Raw genomic sequence first — 19,849 nt, 5'->3', positions numbered from 1 at the left:
ATTGTGCTGTGAGTCACATGCTTGGATCATGGCTGAGCAATTAATGCATCTGATACATTTGGGTCCTGAAGTGTATTTATTTTGAATTGTGGACTCAAATGTGTTTGTGTCTGTGTGTGTGTGTGTGCGTGTGTGTGTGTGTGTGTGTGTGTGTGTGTGTGTGTGTGTGATCAACTATCTCCTAACTGTGTGTGTGTGTGTGTGTGTGTGTGTGTGTGTGATCAACTATCTCCTAACTGTGTGTGTGTGTGTGTGTGCGTGTGCCTGTGTGTGTCTGTTACGACAGGTAAGCTAGGTGCATTTTGGATTAGATACTTCACTGCCGTGTCCCATCCCATTTCAACCACTAGAGGGTGCATTGCTTTGTCTGCTGGCTGTTCATTGGTAATTTTAGACAGCTAATGTGATCAATGGCGGGGTGGTTGCCGGCTCTCTCCTGGACACTGCGCTGAGTGTTCATCACCTTGTCTGGGAATATTTACCGGGTATTTGCCTTGTGGAGTGTCTATAGGACGTTGAGGACAGCAAGATGTATAATTGAACATGCTCGCACACACACACACACACACACACACACACACACACACACACACACACACACACACACACACACACACACACACACACACACACACACACACACACACAAACAGATGTGTAATTGAACATACACAGACACACATACACACACAGATGTACAGTATAACAGAACATACACACACAAACACAGATGTATAATTCAACCTACACACACACACACACACACACACACACACACACACACACACACACACAGACGCATAGTAGAACAGACACACACACACACACACACAAACAGATGTGTAATTGAACATACACAAAGACACACATACACACACACACACAGAGATGTATAACTGAACACACACACAAACACAGATTTATAATTTAACCTACACACACACACACACACACACACACACACACACACACACACACACACACACACACACACACACACACACACACACAGATGTATAATTGAACACACATTCTCCCATACTATGTCCTAGGAGGTGAGTAAACTCGTCTCCCTCTTCACTCACTCCTATTCCAACACCACTTTGATGGAAGATACTCCAGTTGAGCTTCCTGCTGTCATGTTCCTCCCTTCTTCTCTGTCCAGTAGAGCAGAGAGGGAGAGGAGACATCCAATAAAACTACGGCATGGCGCTTAAAGGAGAACTAATGGCCGTTTTGGATCCAAACAGCCTCCTGCTCATCTGGCCTCTGTGCTCACGGACAGCATCTCCCGCTTCTCCTGCTCTGTCTCCTGCTGCTCTCCTGCCCACTAGAGGGAGCTCTATGAGGCTGATTCCAAACAGCCCACAGGAGAGTCTGCTCACCCACTTTCTTCTCTTGTGACTGCTTGATGACTTGCAGTGGTGCCAACCCATTTCTCATACCAATTGGCTGTTTAAACTTGATCATGTGTAGTTCAGTAAGATCAGGTAAGATCCCATGGGAAACCACCCTCAGAGGGTTTAATATCACTTGTGAACAGCAGGTCAAGTCAGTGGAGTTCTCACCATGACACAAACTATAAACTACTCATCACTGTAAATCAGTCAGCTTTAACAACACACACACATACAGATATTACACTACAGGGTGTAAATCAGTCAGCTTACTTGATTCTATTCCTCCCTATCAGCATTGGCATACTGCACTCTTGGCAACAGCACTGCTGCATTAGTGAAGAGAACTCTTGAGCGTGATGTCTCCAAGAGCTTTAGCCAATCACTGTTCAAACAACCTCCAGGTGATCTCCCGTGCTTAGTCTGAAGTCCTATGAGTTGATGTTTAATCCTCCAATACTCATTTGTTGCATTTTGTCATTGCATTGCAGTGTCAGTGGCATATGCCCCCTTAACGTGCTCTGGAAATGCCTTTGTGAATTCTACATCCTCAAACACAGTGTGTTCACTCATTCAGGAGAGAGAAAAAGAGAGGCTAGTCTGATATCAGTTTATTATATTTCATAATTAAATATTCCTTTAAATGAGCCACGTTAGTATAGGTTATGTAAGGGATAACGGCCGACGAGCTGTACAGTTCTACAAAGGTAATGGACGCTGCGGGGCAAAGAACTCCGCGACGCGAAGCGGAGTCTAGAACGTCCGCACAGGTCGGCCACCTTGAGTCAGTGAAGCGTTCTGGCAGGATCAGTTGTACCTGATGTAAGGTCAGTGATCTGCACAAACTCTATCACTCTTATTTCGCTGAAATCTTGACGGATTTACAAATTCAATTCAATTCAATTCAATTTTATTTGTATAGCGCCATAACAATACAATTGCCTCTAGGCGCTTACAAATGGTTTGGTGGTAATAATTCTGGATGCTTTTTGGATATTTTTTAGAAAATAACATACATATAAAACGGCATAACTACATCTCTCATGTTTGTTTATAACAAACCAAACCATTTAAAAATCGGTTGAAAATTGAGAAAGTTATGGATATTTAAAAAGTACAGTACATACCACTACCAACACAATGTGGGTGAGCGAGGGTGAGCGAGCTGCCCTGTTTCAAGATGGACGCCATGTGCGGACATTCACTCCATCGGCCAGAAACACGGGCGAGACATCTAGCCTTTATATATGATATCTATGAGTGGGGGTATAATCTGATTGGCTGTTGAGCTCAGAAATCAATAACCTGTCATCAGAATCGTGGACTCTACCTTTACATCAAAATAGATCCTAATAGAACAGCAAAGTTGATATAAACCACTGCTGTAAAAGTAGGTTAATGCTGATAAACATAGATCTTAAAAAAAGTGTAATTTAATAGATTGTTTTTGCGTGAAAACACCACTTACAGACATTTTCAATCAGTCTCTTCAATTATGCCATGTACCTGCCTGTTTCAAATCTGCTGTCATCATCCCTGTACCAAAAAAGCCCAAGATCACCTGCTTGAATGACTACAGACCGGTCGCCCTCTCCTCTGTAGTCATGAAAGTATTTGAACGCCTGGTCCTCTCCTATCTCAAAGCATCCACTGACCACCTCATGGACCCCCCTTCAATTTGCATACAGACAGGGTTGTGTGCTGTCCCCCCTGCTTATCTCCCTTTACACGAATGACTGCTCCTCCCATGACCCGTCTGTCAAGACCATCAAGTATGCAGACGACACCACCCTGATAGGTCTCATCAGCAACAACAACGAGTCTGCCTACCGGAGGGAGGTCGCCCATCTAGAGTCCTGGTGTGCAGTCAGCAACCTAGAGCTCAACGTCAACAAGACAGTGGAGATGATTGTGGACTTCCGAAAAAAGGTTCAGACATATCCCCCACTTGTCATCAACAACTCATCTGTCACTGTAGTCGAACATTTCAAATTCCTAGGCACAACCATCACCAACACACTAAAATGGGACCATAACATCACTCAACTTGTGAAGAAAGGCCAGCAGCGCCTGTTCTTCCTTCGGCAGCTGAGAGGACTTCAGGTCAGCCCCCCCATCATGGTGCAGTTCTACAGGGCCATCATTGAGAGTGTGCTTACATCCTCACACTTGGTCTGGTATGACTCTGCCTCTGCTCGCTCTAAGGCCAGGCTCCAAAGAGTCGTAAGGGCTGCAGAGCGCATCATCGGCTGCCCCCTTCCTTCCATCAAGGACCTCCACAGCTCCAGATCCCGCAGGAAGGCTGTGAAGATCACAGCAGACCCCTCACATCCTGCCAACTGCCTCTTTAACCGTCTCCCCTCTGGACGGCGATATAGGACCATCAGGACAAAAACTTCACGACACCTCAATAGTTTTTTCCCCCAAGCAATAGCCCTCATAAACAACTCTTGCACATGAGCTTTATGGCTCCTCCCAGCACTTTATTTATTTAACTTATTTAACATTTCTATTATTGGACTACCTCCATGATCATACTGGTACTTTCTTGTATTGTTGTCCTGTCTTGTCCCTTTGTTCTGTTCTATGTTCTATTTGTAATGCTCCAGCCTGCATGGAGAATACCAATCTAAATTCCTAGTACCTGTGTACATGGCGAAATAAAGAAATTGAAGATTGAATTGAATTGAAAAGTTATGTATGTAATGCTGAACCCTGGCTGTAATCGCGGATCTTGTTCAATCAGATTTGTGCAGGCGCTTTGTTAGCATGATATGAATTTTAAGACAAAACTATTCAGTGAAAAAGTTTACTTTAGTAGATGAGGGGGGAGGGGAGACAGTCATGCCTGAAGAACGCACACACCTTAGGTGTTGTGGTATTATGCCCAATATGTACATGCGTCACCGCAGGTGTGGTGAATGCAGGTACTAAACCTGTTTAACTAGATAGCAATAGCTTCACATTAGATAACTAAGAGGAAGAAAAAACAGTTCTGTCATTTAGCTTCACTAGGTTTCGTAATGAGCTTGAGACGCAAACACATTCAGCGGTAAAAGTAAGTCTGTGTTATACTGTAATACCATAAGTGCAACTGGTGGTGGGTCTACAATTCATCTGCTTCTTAATCTAAACTGAGTCGATCTGTGATGTTGCTCTTGATAAGTTGAACCGAATCATACAGACCTTTCTTCCTTGTGTCGGACTTCATTTTATTTTGAAGCTTGATATTTCATCTTATTGAGATACACAAAGAAGACTGAGGTAAGCATGAGTGTGACGTTTGAGGTGGTTTTAGATTTCATGACCTGACAAGTCTCTGAATGGGTCCTTGAACGACAGCTTGATTTTGATTTCAGAATCACAGTAGGCTGTAGGGATGCAGTGATACAGTGGGCCCATGGTTCATTACGTTTCAATTTTTTTGAGCCACAGAAACGCTACGGTTTTGGCATCTTTGTATTTAATAAACTATCTATGAACTATTGACAATTAACTATATATTTTGCCTACAGACATAACATGGCCATATGACTGACTAAACCTGGCTTCTTCCTGTACAGTGAGTTAGCTTTCACTTGGAATGGACGTCCAACTAGGGGGTCTGTATCAAATTTATTTTCAATTTCTCTCTGTGATATTTAATAAAGCTGTGCTGCTGAAATGTGTGTGGGAGGAGACATTGTAACAGAGTTCAAGAAAATGTTAACTTTAGTAGTTTGAGGGGGGAGGGGAGACAGTCATATCTGAAGAACACACACAACCTCAGTTGTTGTTGTAATTTGTATACATGCGTCACCGCAGGTGTGGTGTTATGCAGGTACTAAACCTGTTTAACCAGATAGCAATAGCTTCACATTAGATAACTACTTGGAAGAAAAAACAGTTCCGTAATTTAGCTTCACTGGGTTTCGCAAAGAGCTTGAGACACAAAAACATTCAGCGGTAAAAGTAAGCCTTTGTTATACTGTAATACCATAAGTGCAACTGGTAGTCAGACTTTATCAGTGTAATGAGAGATTGTGAGTAATCAGTGGCAGTTTTTGAACAGTAGCTGGAGCTCTTTTATTCATTGTTTCAAATCAGTGAGGTTTCCTTGAATCTATTCCTCTATATCAGTCTTGAATTCTTATACTTACTTATTAGTGGTAGAGCAGTCTTCAATTTGTGTAAGACATCCAACCACCTAGTCAGTGGTAGAGCAGTCTTCAATGTGTGTAAGACATCCAACCACCTAGTCAGTGGTAGAGCAGTCTTCAATGTGTGTAAGGCATCCAGCCACCTAATCAGTGGTGGAGCAGTCTTCAATGTGTGTAAGACATCCAACCACCTAATCAGTGGTAGAGCAGTCTTCAATGTGTGTAAGACATCCAACCACCTAATCAGTGCTGGAGCAGTCTTCAATGTGTGTAGACATCCAACCACCTAATCAGTGCTGGAGCAGTCTTCAATGTGTTTAAGACATCCAACCACCTAATCAGTGCTGGAGCAGTCTTCAATGTGTGTAGACATCCAACCACCTAATCAGTGGTAGAGCAGTCTTCAATGTGTGTAAGGCATCCAACCACCTAATCAGTGGTAGAGCAGTCTTCAATGTGTTTAAGACATCCAACCACCTAATCAGTAGTAGAGCAGTCTTCAATGTGTTTAATACATCCAACCACCTAATCAGTGGTAGAGCAGTCTTCAATGTGTGTAAGGCATCCAACCACCTAATCAGTGGTAGAGCAGTCTTCAATGTGTGTAAGGCATCCAACCACCTAATCAGTGCTGGAGCAGTCTTCAATGTGTGTAAGGCATCCAACCACCTAATCAGTGCTGGAGCAGTCTTCAATGTGTGTAAGTGTTAGATAAATTATATTAAGACGTTTATGGATGTAAATCCCATCATATGCACAATGGAATCACCTAAAGTCCTTTATGAATGCAAGATGAGAATAAAAGGTTAAAAGAAGAAATCTTAACCAGGCTTATTCAAGAGTGTCAAGATCGGATTCATAGCATATAACCTATCCACAATGTGTTATGGTGTTTGTGATTATGGATCCTGCTCTATAAAGGAGGGAGAGAGTAGGCTAATAGTGCGTGTGTATGAGATGAAAGCAGTGTGACAGACCCGAGCACAGGGTGACAGTCTGTATGTGGGTGTGGCCACACAGTTCAGTCAAAATCAGCGTTCAAAGACATAAGGGTTTATTAAGGATGGAAGATCATCACGCAAACCATAAGTACAACACAAAATGCAGATTAGGAAAACCCAATTACAAATCCAATGCAAAAATGTATTAAAAAAGTTCAAGAAAACCTGCTAATCCTCTAATCAAGCAGAGGACAAAGTTCAGCAGCCTCAGGGTCAGCGCACAATATTCTCATTCATATACCTGACAAGGAACTAACCTCAATTGACAGAACAGGTGAACACAAAGAAAGGTGGCCAGCACCATTTACCACAAAAGGGGTACACAAAGTACTTAAACTTTCCTAGCCTTCTAAAGTTCTTTCAATCGGGTGTGTGCATGTTTGCATTTGTATAAGTAGTCCGTATGCATGTCTATATGCGAGTCTTATGAGTTTCGCCCTGCGACCGACACAGGGAGCAAAAGCATTTAAAAAAAAAAGATGATTTTGACAAAGACAATATTGCTTGACATTTATATAGGATAACTATTACTGTACAAACACTTCTTTTTGTTCGATGACTTCACTGGTATGGCTTGGTACAAGGTCTATTGTTTTGAAAATCCAGTCTATGAACACCACTAGGGGCGTCGGTTTTCACCTTTTACATAGGAAGTTGCTATTGCTCATTATCAACGCAAAACAAATAAAAACTAAAGTAGATTAGAGTTTAGCAATGAAGGTTTTACCGGAGGACGATTGCATGCAAGAACATATCCGTAGTTTTTCATTGAGGGTAAGCATAATTAGTCAAAGTTACTGTTGTAATGTATACTAGAGGTGGTGATCTCGTTTCGTGGACTGAATATGGAAGATTAAGAGGTTAGTAGTCGGAGATGACACGAAAGTTTCACGGACTTGATGGGCCTATATGCGTTATGCCACGCTGTAGATTTGGCCTTCATTTGAATACCACATTTTCAGACCTTAACTGATTTACTTTGACTAAAGTAAAAAAAATGTACTGTAAATATAGTCTATTATCCAAATCCATAGACTCCGCATAGATCATCCGCAGTTGTAATAAGTAGCCTAAAAATGAACATTTAGGGAAAAAATGGCTTGAAGACTAGGAAGTGACATTTTTGTCAGTAGGTTTGTAGGCCTATGTAATGACACATATTAAACAAGCACGTAAATGTTCATTTGTAGGCAGAAATGGGCAAAAATACATCAAAATGTATTTTGATACAAAATACCCCTTGAATAAATGTATCAAAATAAAATACAAAATACTGTTGCCAGAAAATGTAACAAAATACAATACATGTGAAGAGTTCAGATGCAAAACCCCCTAACTCCACTTGACCACTTTTTGAGAAAAAGGCCATTTTTTATCAGGCCTTTGTATTTAAGCATAGAAACCTAAATTTATTTGAAATCACAAGGATATTATTTAGGGAAAACACTGTGTAAATTTCACAAATGTTACTTCAGCCAAATTACTGTTTTTAACAAAATTTTCTTTCTTTGGCGTCAAAACCAGCTAAATCCATTAGTGCTTTGTGTGCAAAACCCTCTAAATCCATTTTTTCCATACAGACATGGGTAAGTGTTACAAAACCACCAAAGATGCAACTGGAAACATTGAAAAGTATTATGCCACACATATGGGGTGGTTATAATAGTGCTGGTGTTGTGGTTGGCACATTCATATCTAATTTAATGGACCAATGATCATCAGAAAATTGCGCAATATTTGTAGCCCCTGCCGGTGACCCGCTGTAATAGTCACTGAAAGGTTACCAACGTAGTACTGAGCAGTGTGAAGTTGGCCCAAAGACGCCCAAATAAGAATTGCGTACTTCCGGGTTACGGGATATTTCCAGCGAAAAACGGGTGAATGGTCATCAAATTAGTAGTCCAACGTATGACTGTTATGTTGTGGACTGTTCAGCGTACTAACGGACTGTTTAATGTTTGTGTTGTATCTTATGTTGCGGACTGTTTTGTGTTGTATCTTATGTTGCGGACTGTTTTATGACTGTTTTTTTTTATCTTATTGCTGGCATTGATGGCATTGATATTCGCGAACGTCCATACACAAACAACAGAACAAACTTGTGCACACCGAGTCATATTTTCTATTCGCGAACGTCCATACACAAAAAACAGAACATATCATCAGAGTCATATTTTCGGCCTTACACGTCCACATATGTCCATACACATAGGCTATAAATCACAGAATGAACGTTTCCACACTGTCTTATTTTCGTCGCTGTTATAGGCTACTGGATATGGGCCAGGCGTTACATAATCAGGCGTTCAAGAAATCCGAAAAGGCCACATGAATTTCCGACCTCAGAGCAAACTGTATATTAGTATTAGCCTATTTGCTGAATTATTTTGACTTTTGAAATCGTATCTTATTAACCTAGGTGTGTTCCCGTGCCGTGTTCCCGTGATCGACCCTATCCATGGTGCTGAAACCTATGGGGCCTACCATTAATGATGATCTTTCAGACATTAAAGGCACCCAGTGCAACTTTATGTAAACATTCAATGAAAAATAAACATTCAATTTCTACACGTAGTAAGTTTCAATAACTCCATACCATTACATATCGACATTCAAGGAGCAAAGATGAGTGTGGTGTGTGTGGTGTGGTGACAACTGATAGAGTTATTGAAACTTACTAGGCCTACGTGTAAAAAAGACTAGAAATTGAATGTTTATTTTTAAGCCTCGAAAGTTGCACTGGGTGCCTTTAACTTGTAATTCAACAACATTCCTCACCCTCATACAGACTAATTATTTCTCACCTTTTCACACACAACATGTCACAAACTCATTAACACATTAACTCTCTTAAAACAAGTGTGAATCAATCTGCAATCTGCTATTCTTAGGCTCATTAACTTTACTTAGGGTCATTAACTTAGGGTCATTAACACTTCCAACCCAAGGGCTTTTTTTTTTACTCTGGTAGGTAGTTTGCCATGCCTGAGATTTTTGTATATTTAATCTAACTAAAAACCATGAGGCAAAAGTGGCATTTACAGTGGGGAAAATAAGTATTTGAACCCCTACCGATTTCACAAGTTTGGCCACTTGCAATGTGTGATATAGAATTGTATTGGTAGATGTATTTTAACAGTGAGAAGCAGAATATCAACAAACAAAAATCAGAATTTGATGCAAAAAATAAGTATTTGAACCCCCTAGCAAACAGCAAGAATTTTGGCTCACAATGACCAGTTATGTGGCCAAGAAGCACACAGATTAGTCCTCATTAGGTCTAACAAGGTACACCTGATCTCAACTGGTCATGCAAGATATCCCCTCGTGCGGTATCAGTGATCATTCGAAAGGTGCAGAATAACCCCAGAACTACACAGGGGGAGCTTGTGAATGATCTCAAGGCAGCTAGGACCAGTCACCAAGAAAACCATTGGCAACACACCACGCTGTAATTTTTTGAAGTACTGCAGCACTCGCAAGGTCCCCCTGCTCAAGGAAGCGCATGTACAGGGCCATCTACAGTTTACCATTGCACACTTGAATGATTCTAAGGAGGATTGGGAGACAGAATGTGGTCAGATGATACCAAAATCAAACTCTTTGGCATCAACTCGACTTGCCGTGTTTGACAGGGGGGGAATGCTGAATATGACCCCAAGAGTACATCATACCCACCATTAAGCATGGAGGTGGAAACATTATGCTTTGGGGCTGTATCTCTGCCAAGGGTACAGGACGCCTCCACCGCATCAAGGGGACTATGGATGACTATGGAACCTTAAAGATTTGGAGAGGATCTGCAAAGAGGAGTGGACCAAAATCCCTCTTGAGATGTGTGTAAACCTGGTGACCAACTACAAGAAACGTCTGACGTCTGTGCTGTGTTATTCCACCAAGTACTAAGTCATTTTTGTCAGTCAGTTTTGCTAGGGGGTTCAAATACTTATTTTCCCCACTGTATGATTATATTCTAGAACAACTCAGCAATAATACAATGAGAGTAAAAGGAATGTAGTAAAGAAAAGTTTTGTATTAAAATGAAATATAAAGACGCTAAAATGAAATCTAGATTTAGAGGTGCTCAGACTTTGTACAAAAACACATTGTAAATATTTTGAAAACTTTCTTTTTTAGAAAGTGACACTTTTCTTCACTTAGACCAAAATGCATATTGATGAGAGAGGTATGAACATTCTGGGACACCTTGGTCAAAGACAATGGCCAGCACGTAATGGCCCTTGAATGACTTTGTGGCCCTCTCCCCCTTATCATAGGAATGGTTGTCATTTGCTAATGGGCGGGACGTAGGCTCCTGAAGCCTCACTCACAGACTGAAATGTGCAAAGGATTAGTTATATTCTCCTTCCATAGTGATTATTTATATTGTAGTTTCAAACTGTACATATTTTAAAAGAAGAGGGTTTGAGGTTGCTGTAGGTGTTAGTTTCATGTTTGTAGGACAAAAACTCACAGAGATTTTTAAATTGATTAATCAAAATGAACTGCCCCACGGGGCACCTTGGGGCTAGAAGAGAACCAATGAAAATGGCTCCCAGGACCATTATGGGATCTTACCAGGCCCATCATCGTCCCATAGCCTCATAAATACCCAGGTGAAGATTGCCTCTCCCCACAGTTTTTTGACAATTTGTTGAAAGCAGTACTGCAAGAACTTTTTCTCTTCACTGTGGACACGCAATCAAGCTTAAGGAAGCCAAGGTATGTCTTGCATGCTTTATTGTTGTTATTATGCCTGTGATTGAAATTAGTGTTACATTTTCAATTCTACGAACTTGCAGTAGCCTAATATGCATACTTTATCTAGTTTTAATATTTAGTTCAAAAGTGAGGTTTGCATGGATAGCCATATCTTAATGGTTCTGTATGTTGCGTATTCATTTTCTCGTATCGCTAATGTTTGATTTGTAAGTTTTTAATAACTAATAATGTATTGATCCACAAGATCATAGCTACATAGGCTAGGTGAGACCAAAACTAATGAGCTTTTACATAGTGCCTGCAAGGATCCATTTAAAAAAATGTAGACTACATTGATTGCTTTTGTCATGACATATTTGTCATGACATATATACATATACATATAAGTTCTCTGAGGTTATATTAGCCTACAGGAGGGGAACATGTGTGTCCCAGGAGATTGCTGGGGGTTCAGCACAGGAAACTGTATTTACACAGTTCATTCTCTCTTTTCTCTAATGTTAACACTAACAAAAAATGTGCTTCTGAATAACATGCAATATTCATTTTGCAGATGATGTATGCCAAAGGAACTGGTTACCGTCATTCCGTGAGGGACTGGCCTAAGTCGGAGGTGACCGGCAAAAGACATTGCACCCTTTGGCCCAAGACTACAGTAGCTCCTGGGACCAAGGTAAGCTATGAGTTAATGGCTCTTATTTCCTGAATGGGAAATGTGTGAAATCATTTTAATGGTCTACATCACACACTTCATCACGTAATGATGGCTCGTTTATGTCCTGAATGGGAAATATGTGAAATCATTTCAATGGTCTAAGTATATGTAAATTACTATATATATGTAAATGTAAATTAATTATGTAAATCAATGGTCTAAGTATATGTAAATCTGTGCTATCTTGTAATAATGTTGCACCTCTCTGTGTGTCTCTTGATTTTCTTCAGGGCCCCGAGAAGAGCAAGCCATCGCCAGTAGTACAGGAAGTCCAGAGGCGCAAGAGGCGCAAGGCAGCCCTAGAAACTGTACGTTTACAGACTCCGACCTGGTTCTGCTGCTATTGGTTGTCATTAAATCTGTGCTATCTTGTAATAATGTTGCACCTCTCTGTGTGTCTCTTGATTTTCTGCAGGGCCCCGAGAAGAGCAAGCCATCGCCAGTAGTACAGGAAGTCCAGAGGCGCAAGAGGCGCAAGGCAGCCCTAGAAACTGTACGTTTACAGACTCCAACCTGGTTCTGCTGCTATTGGTTGTCATTAAATCTGTGCTATCTTGTAATAATGTTGCACCTCTCTGTGTGTCTCTTGATTTTCTTCAGGGCCCCGAGAAGAGCAGGCCATCGCCAGTAGTACCGGAAGTCCAGAGGCGCAAGGCAGCCCAACACCTGCGGCCACGGACAGCCAAGCCTATATGTGCTGTATCTTTTTCTGCTTTTTCTGCTTTTTCTGAGACCCATAAATGTTAGATGCATTATTAATAATGTCAAAGAGTGCAGTTATTTCATCAACCAGACAGACGGGAGCAGTTGTGGGTTGTATGTTTGTCTGTTTGCCAAAAAGATTCTAAAAAGTATTAATCATATCAGTGGAAAGTCAGTGCAAATGCGTAATGTAATTTGTTATGATATGGGAATCCACATCTAGCTTTTGACATTAATTAGTGATATGTCTGTTACAGTTTCTACATTGTCCATTCATCCATCCATTGATCATTTTCCTTTTTGTATAAAAGTATAGCCTGTAAATACTATATCTTGTAAATAAGCACAGGTGTTTTGTGTGTGTGTGTGTGTGTGTGTGTGTCTGTGTGTGTGTGTGTGTGTGTGTGTGTGTGTTTGGAATGGAGATATTATTTATAGCGATTGTATCATAAATATTACTATTGTCAAAATAAAAAACTTTTTAAAAAAAGAAACATTGTTGCATTTTGGTTTATTTTGGTTGTGAAGTCTGTGAATGTGCAATATTGTGGACTCCTATATTTAGCTTTATTAAAATATTTTAAAGTATAAAATGTTGTTTATGCACTTGGCAGACTCTTTTATCAAAATAATAATTTAAGGAACACAGGGTGCAATAAAAAAAAGTGGGGGAGAAGGTTTTTTGATATAGGATAATTATGGATTATAGTAGGCCTATGGAGGTCCATAGGCCGTTCGGTTTATTGGTTCTGGACGTTGCACAGACGACAATTCCCCAATTTTTATTTCAGAATGTGTTAGTAGAAGTTCTGCTGAAGAGATGTATGCCCCATATTAAGGGAGACAATTTGTAGTTTTCTCAGCCCAACAACTTTAATCCAGCAGCTGTATTATAGTGAGCCTATGGAGGTCCATAGGCCGTTCGGTTTATTGGTTCTGGACGTTGCAAAGACGACAATTCCCCAATTTTTATTTCAGAATGTGTTAGTAGAAGTTCTGCTGAAGAGATGTATGCCCCATATTAGGGGAGACAATTTGTAGTTTTCTCAACCCAACAACTTTAATCCAGCAGCTGTATTATAGTGAGCCTATGGAGGTCAATAGGCCGTGTGGTTTATTGGTTCTGGACGTTGCACAGACGACAATTCCCCAATTTTTATTTCAGAATGTGTTAGTAGAAGTTCTGCTGAAGAGATGTATGCCCCATATTAGGGGAGACAATTTGTAGTTTTCTCAGCCCAACAACTTTAATCCAGCAGCTGTATTATAGTGAGCCTATGGAGGTCAATAGGCCGTGTGGTTTATTGGTTCTGGACGTTGCAAAGACGACAATTCCCCAATTTTTATTTCAGAACGTGTTAGTAGAAGTTCTGCTGAAGAGATGTATGCCCCATATTAAGGGAGACAATTTGTAGTTTTCTCAGCCCAACAACTTTAATCCAGCAGCTGTATTATAGTGAGCCTATGGAGGTCAATAGGCCGTGTGGTTTATTGGTTCTGGACGTTGCAAAGACGACAATTCCCCAATTTTTATTTCAGAATGTGTTAGTAGAAGTTCTGCTGAAGAGATGTATGCCCCATATTAAGGGAGACAATTTGTAGTTTTCTCAGCCCAACAACTTTAATCCAGCAGCTGTATTATAGTGAGCCTATGGAGGTCCATAGGCCGTTCGGTTTATTGGTTCTGGACGTTGCAAAGACGACAATTCCCCAATTTTTATTTCAGAATGTGTTAGTAGAAGTTCTGCTGAAGAGATGTATGCCCCATATTAGGGGAGACAATTTGTAGTTTTCTCAGCCCAACAACTTTAATCCAGCAGCTGTATTATAGTGAGCCTATGGAGGTCCATAGGCCGTTCGGTTTATTGGTTCTGGACGTTGCAAAGACGACAATTCCCCAATTTTTATTTCAGAATGTGTTAGTAGAAGTTCTGCTGAAGAGATGTATGCCCCATATTAGGGGAGACAATTTGTAGTTTTCTCAGCCCAACAACTTTAATCCAGCAGCTGTATTATAGTGAGCCTATGGAGGTCAATAGGCCGTGTGGTTTATTGGTTCTGGACGTTGCAAAGACGACAATTCCCCAATTTTTATTTCAGAATGTGTTAGTAGAAGTTCTGCTGAAGAGATGTATGCCCCATATTAAGGGAGACAATTTGTAGTTTTCTCAGCCCAACAACTTTAATCCAGCAGCTGTATTATAGTGAGCCTAGGGAGGTCCATAGGCCGTTCGGTTTATTGGTTCTGGACGTTGCAAAGACGACAATTCCCCAATTTTTATTTCAGAATGTGTTAGTAGAAGTTCTGCTGAAGAGATGTATGCCCCATATTAGGGGAGACAATTTGTAGTTTTCTCAGCCCAACAACTTTAATCCAGCAGCTGTATTATAGTGAGCCTATGGAGGTCAATAGGCCGTGTGGTTTATTGGTTCTGGACGTTGCACAGACGACAATTCCCCAATTTTTATTTCAGAATGTGTTAGTAGAAGTTCTGCTGAAGAGATGTATGCCCCATATTAGGGGAGACAATTTGTAGTTTTCTCAGCCCAACAACTTTAATCCAGCAGCTGTATTATAGTGAGCCTATGGAGGTCAATAGGCCGTGTGGTTTATTGGTTCTGGACGTTGCACAGACGACAATTCCCCAATTTTTATTTCAGAATGTGTTAGTAGAAGTTCTGCTGAAGAGATGTATGCCCCATATTAGGGGAGACAATTTGTAGTTTTCTCAGCCCAACAACTTTAATCCAGCAGCTGTATTATAGTGAGCCTATGGAGGTCAATAGGCCGTGTGGTTTATTGGTTCTGGACGTTGCAAAGACGACAATTCCCCAATTTTTATTTCAGAATGTGTTAGTAGAAGTTCTGCTGAAGAGATGTATGCCCCATATTAAGGGAGACAATTTGTAGTTTTCTCAGCCCAACAACTTTAATCCAGCAGCTGTATTATAGTGAGCCTATGGAGGTCCATAGGCCGTTCGGTTTATTGGTTCTGGACGTTGCAAAGACGACAATTCCCCAATTTTTATTTCAGAATGTGTTAGTAGAAGTTCTGCTGAAGAGATGTATGCCCCATATTAGGGGAGACAATTTGTAGTTTTCTCAGCCCAACAACTTTAATCCAGCAGCTGTATTATAGTGAGCCTATGGAGGTCAATAGGCCGTGTGGTTTATTGGTTCTGGACGTTGCAAAGACGACAATTCCCCAATTTTTATTTCAGAATGTGTTAGTAGAAGTTCTGCTGAAGAGATGTATGCCCCATATTAAGGGAGACAATTTGTAGTTTTCTCAGCCCAACAACTTTAATCCAGCAGCTGTATTATAGTGAGCCTATGGAGGTCAATAGGCCGTGTGGTTTATTGGTTCTGGACGTTGCAAAGACGACAATTCCCCAATTTTTATTTCAGAATGTGTTAGTAGAAGTTCTGCTGAAGAGATGTATGCCCCATATTAAGGGAGACAATTTGTAGTTTTCTCAGCCCAACAACTTTAATCCAGCAGCTGTATTATAGTGAGCCTAGGGAGGTCCATAGGCCGTTCGGTTTATTGGTTCTGGACGTTGCACAGACGACAATTCCCCAATTTTTATTTCAGAATGTGTTAGTAGAAGTTCTGCTGAAGAGATGTATGCCCCATATTAGGGGAGACAATTTGTAGTTTTCTCAGCCCAACAACTTTAATCCAGCAGCTGTATTATAGTGAGCCTATGGAGGTCAATAGGCCGTGTGGTTTATTGGTTCTGGACGTTGCACAGACGACAATTCCCCAATTTTTATTTCAGAATGTGTTAGTAGAAGTTCTGCTGAAGAGATGTATGCCCCATATTAGGGGAGACAATTTGTAATTTTCTCAGCCCAACAACTTTAAACCAGCAGGTGTGTTCAGTTGGGCTCATAGGTTACTTAATCTTTAATTGTTTTAATGATATGACACCTTTTCTGTTAGATTTTGTGATATATATTGTAATATGTGCTTTAGACGTGATATGTGTTCATTGTTCGACAATTTAGCCAACAGATTATTTTATTATTATTTATACTTTCTTGAAAACCGAAAACTTTTATTCTGAAAAAATGCTAACTATTAGCCTAAAGCGCTAGTTCCTGTTTCATTTCGGTATTTGGGCCAACTTCACACTGCTGTAGTACTGCACCACTATGAGACAACACAGGGCATTTAGTAATGAACTACGACTTGGTCATTGCCACTCTAGTAACAACAAGTTTATAATGGGTTAAGTTAAAGGGTTAAGCAATACCCAAAGAAATACCAATACTCATCTTCATAAATGAAGGCAGAAGCCAGTCATGTCAACATTTAAGAAATTAGAAATCCACACTGTTTAAACAACACCAATAGGTTTATTTTCTTCACATCATTCCGCGGCGCACATCAGTCGGTTGTGTTTGCAGGCTATTGAGTTTTCGGTGTTTTCGCCACTATATCGCTGTAATTTAGCTAAATAGCGACAATTCTTATCTAAAACACGGCGTTTCCTCCGCCCATTCACTGTCTGGAGGACAGGCTCACTCATCCCATCATATTCTGTGTCAGTCATTTTCGTAGAAACTCACTAGATTAAGTTTAGCTAATAGCTTTCCTGAGGAGACTTTGGCTTTGGCTGTCTTTGTTTACAAGCGTTATAGCACGCGACGCGAGTCCAGGTCACGTTCTGATTGGTTGTTGAAAGTAGGGGCTTTTGCTGTTAAAGTGAAGTGGCGTTTAGCGGGTTTTGATTTTAAACAGATATTTTAGACACGGCGGGGAGCGGGTTTTATTTAATTTTTTCACAAAAACATTTCATTTACATATTCTAGATTTAGCAATTCATGCTCCCTGAATGGTTGAACACCCAGAACAATAGGCTTGCGTAAAAAATGGCCTTTAAGGCTGATTTATGCTCAGTTACGTAAGCGCAAGCGCAATAGGCCACGCAATTTTACGCAAGCCTATTGTTCTGGGTGTGAATTGCTTGGCAACACCCCCAAGGGGCTTGCGCGGCCTTTTGCGCTTGCGCTTAAGGCGGCTGCTTGCTACAGCGTTGGGGGTTAACGGTTGCGCAAAATTTACTCGGTGCAGTTCATGCTCCCAAAGGTTGCGCGTGTTGTCATGAGCCTGCCATTTGCCTGGCAGATAGAAAGCTATTTCCCTAACAGAAAGTCTGAAGCTTGAAGTTCTTTTCAAACCTTTGCTTGGGTAGCACTGTTAAACTGAGCAGACATGCAGACTAAATTTGAGTAATCTCATCACGTAACATTCGTTTTCTAAAAACAATCACATAGTATTGCATGTTTAACTGTGGTAGAAAATACGTTAGCTTAATGCTAACGTATATGGAACATCCTATAGACACCGCGCTAGGTATTAGCATCAAGTAATTCACGTTCATGACGCAAGTCTAGAAAAAGGGGCCGACGCACGCAAGACGTAAGAAGTCGCGCAAGGGTCGCGCAAGGGGCTTGCGTGGCCTCTTGCGCTTGCGCTTACGCTTACGTAAGGGAGCATGAATCAGCCTTTACGCTTAAAGCATAAATCAGCTTAGAGCATAAATCAGCCTTTAGGCAGTGGTTCCCAAACATTTGAGTCCCGTATCCTTTTTTTCATGTTTGTAGCCGCCACCACGCCCTTCCCCCCGCACACATATTCCGCTCTGGTGAACCTATAAAAAGGAAGAACAGTCACAGAATGTCAGTGTAACTAAGCAAAGATATTAAAAGACAACAACTTGATTGATTTTGTATATATATACAGTATGTTTGCAGGCAGCAGCTGTGTGACTTTCATGTTTTCACAAAACAGGGCTCCCATTGCAATCTCTATGGCTTCCGGGAGGGCTATCCCCACCATGCTTTCGCCATACGTAATTGCGTATAAGGACATCATACGGCTTTGATCAAGTCACATTGTGTCAAGATGGCTAAAGTTCAGTGCAACAACTCGATTCGCTCTTTGAAAGAACCTTCTTTAAGTCGGTATACTAATGAAGATAAATTGACAAGGATCAAGACAGCTTTCTAAGTTTTCGCCCACAGCCCTGTTTTTTGAAAAAAATGATTTAACATGAGAGTCAATGAGAGAGATCTGGGGTGATTTCCTTTTCGCCCCAAAAAGGGGCGGGCCATAAGAAGCACCACTTTTGGCAAATTGACTGATGCCTGATTTGACAATGACTTTCAGAGGCAGATCAGATGGTCTAGTGGTAGAATCTCCTTCTGCCTAAACACTGGAGAAAGTAATTTGAGTATTTTAAATACAAAATTACTCCACTCTAAAGTATTTTGTTACAAATTACATTCGATTTTTTATCAGCCCTATCAAATGCAATTTACAAAATGCTCAAAAGCAAATAAACTAGTATTTCAAATACAAGTAATTGAAATACTGCCCATCTCTGTTTGTAGGCCATGTGCCCTTGTAACCATTGTTGTAGAAAAAAGGTCAGTAAAACAACAACAAATTACATTCGATTTTTTATCAGCCCTATCAAATGCAATTTACAAAATGCTCAAAAGCAAATAAACTAGTATTTCAAATACAAGTAATTGAAATACTGCCCATCTCTGTTTGTAGGCCATGTGCCCTTGTAACCATTGTTGTAAAAAAAAAGGTCAGTAAAATCATTATGGTTAAAGTTCAACTCTTCCGCTGTAACATGGGGTTAATGCTCCATTCAAGACGACGGCAAACTAACAATGGGAAGCTCGAGACAGGTGCCTCGACATTGGCTGCGTCGGATAGTTTGTCATGTCATCTTTTTCTAACTGCTCATAACTTTTTCCGTCGAGGTCAAAGATGTGAAATAGAACTAATGGACTAAGGAAAAGACAACTGCGGTGCTAAGAGAATCACACTTCATGTAGTTCTACGCTAGGCTACTCATCATGCGAAGTTGTTATTGACGTTAGTTCATAAACTTAAGGAGGGGAAGTGTAAACATAAGCCCCTAGGCTACTGGTTGCGTTACAATCGCAGAACAGTTAACATATAAAATCTCATAGACTGAATTTAAAAATGGCTCGAAATTACACCACCTGTCAGCTCTCCCTGTGAGTATCGGAACTGCCCTACATGTCTCTAGACCCTGTAATTATCACCATGCAGTATGCCTCGACCTATTGCGTAAGGCCAGGCTGTAGATTTGGCCTACATTTGAATACCACATTTTCAGACT

This window comes from Sprattus sprattus (genome assembly GCF_963457725.1).
Source record: "Sprattus sprattus genome assembly, chromosome: 1".
In the NCBI taxonomy this organism is placed as follows: Eukaryota; Metazoa; Chordata; class Actinopteri; order Clupeiformes; family Clupeidae; genus Sprattus; species Sprattus sprattus.
This window is presented reverse-complemented; position numbering follows the sequence as displayed.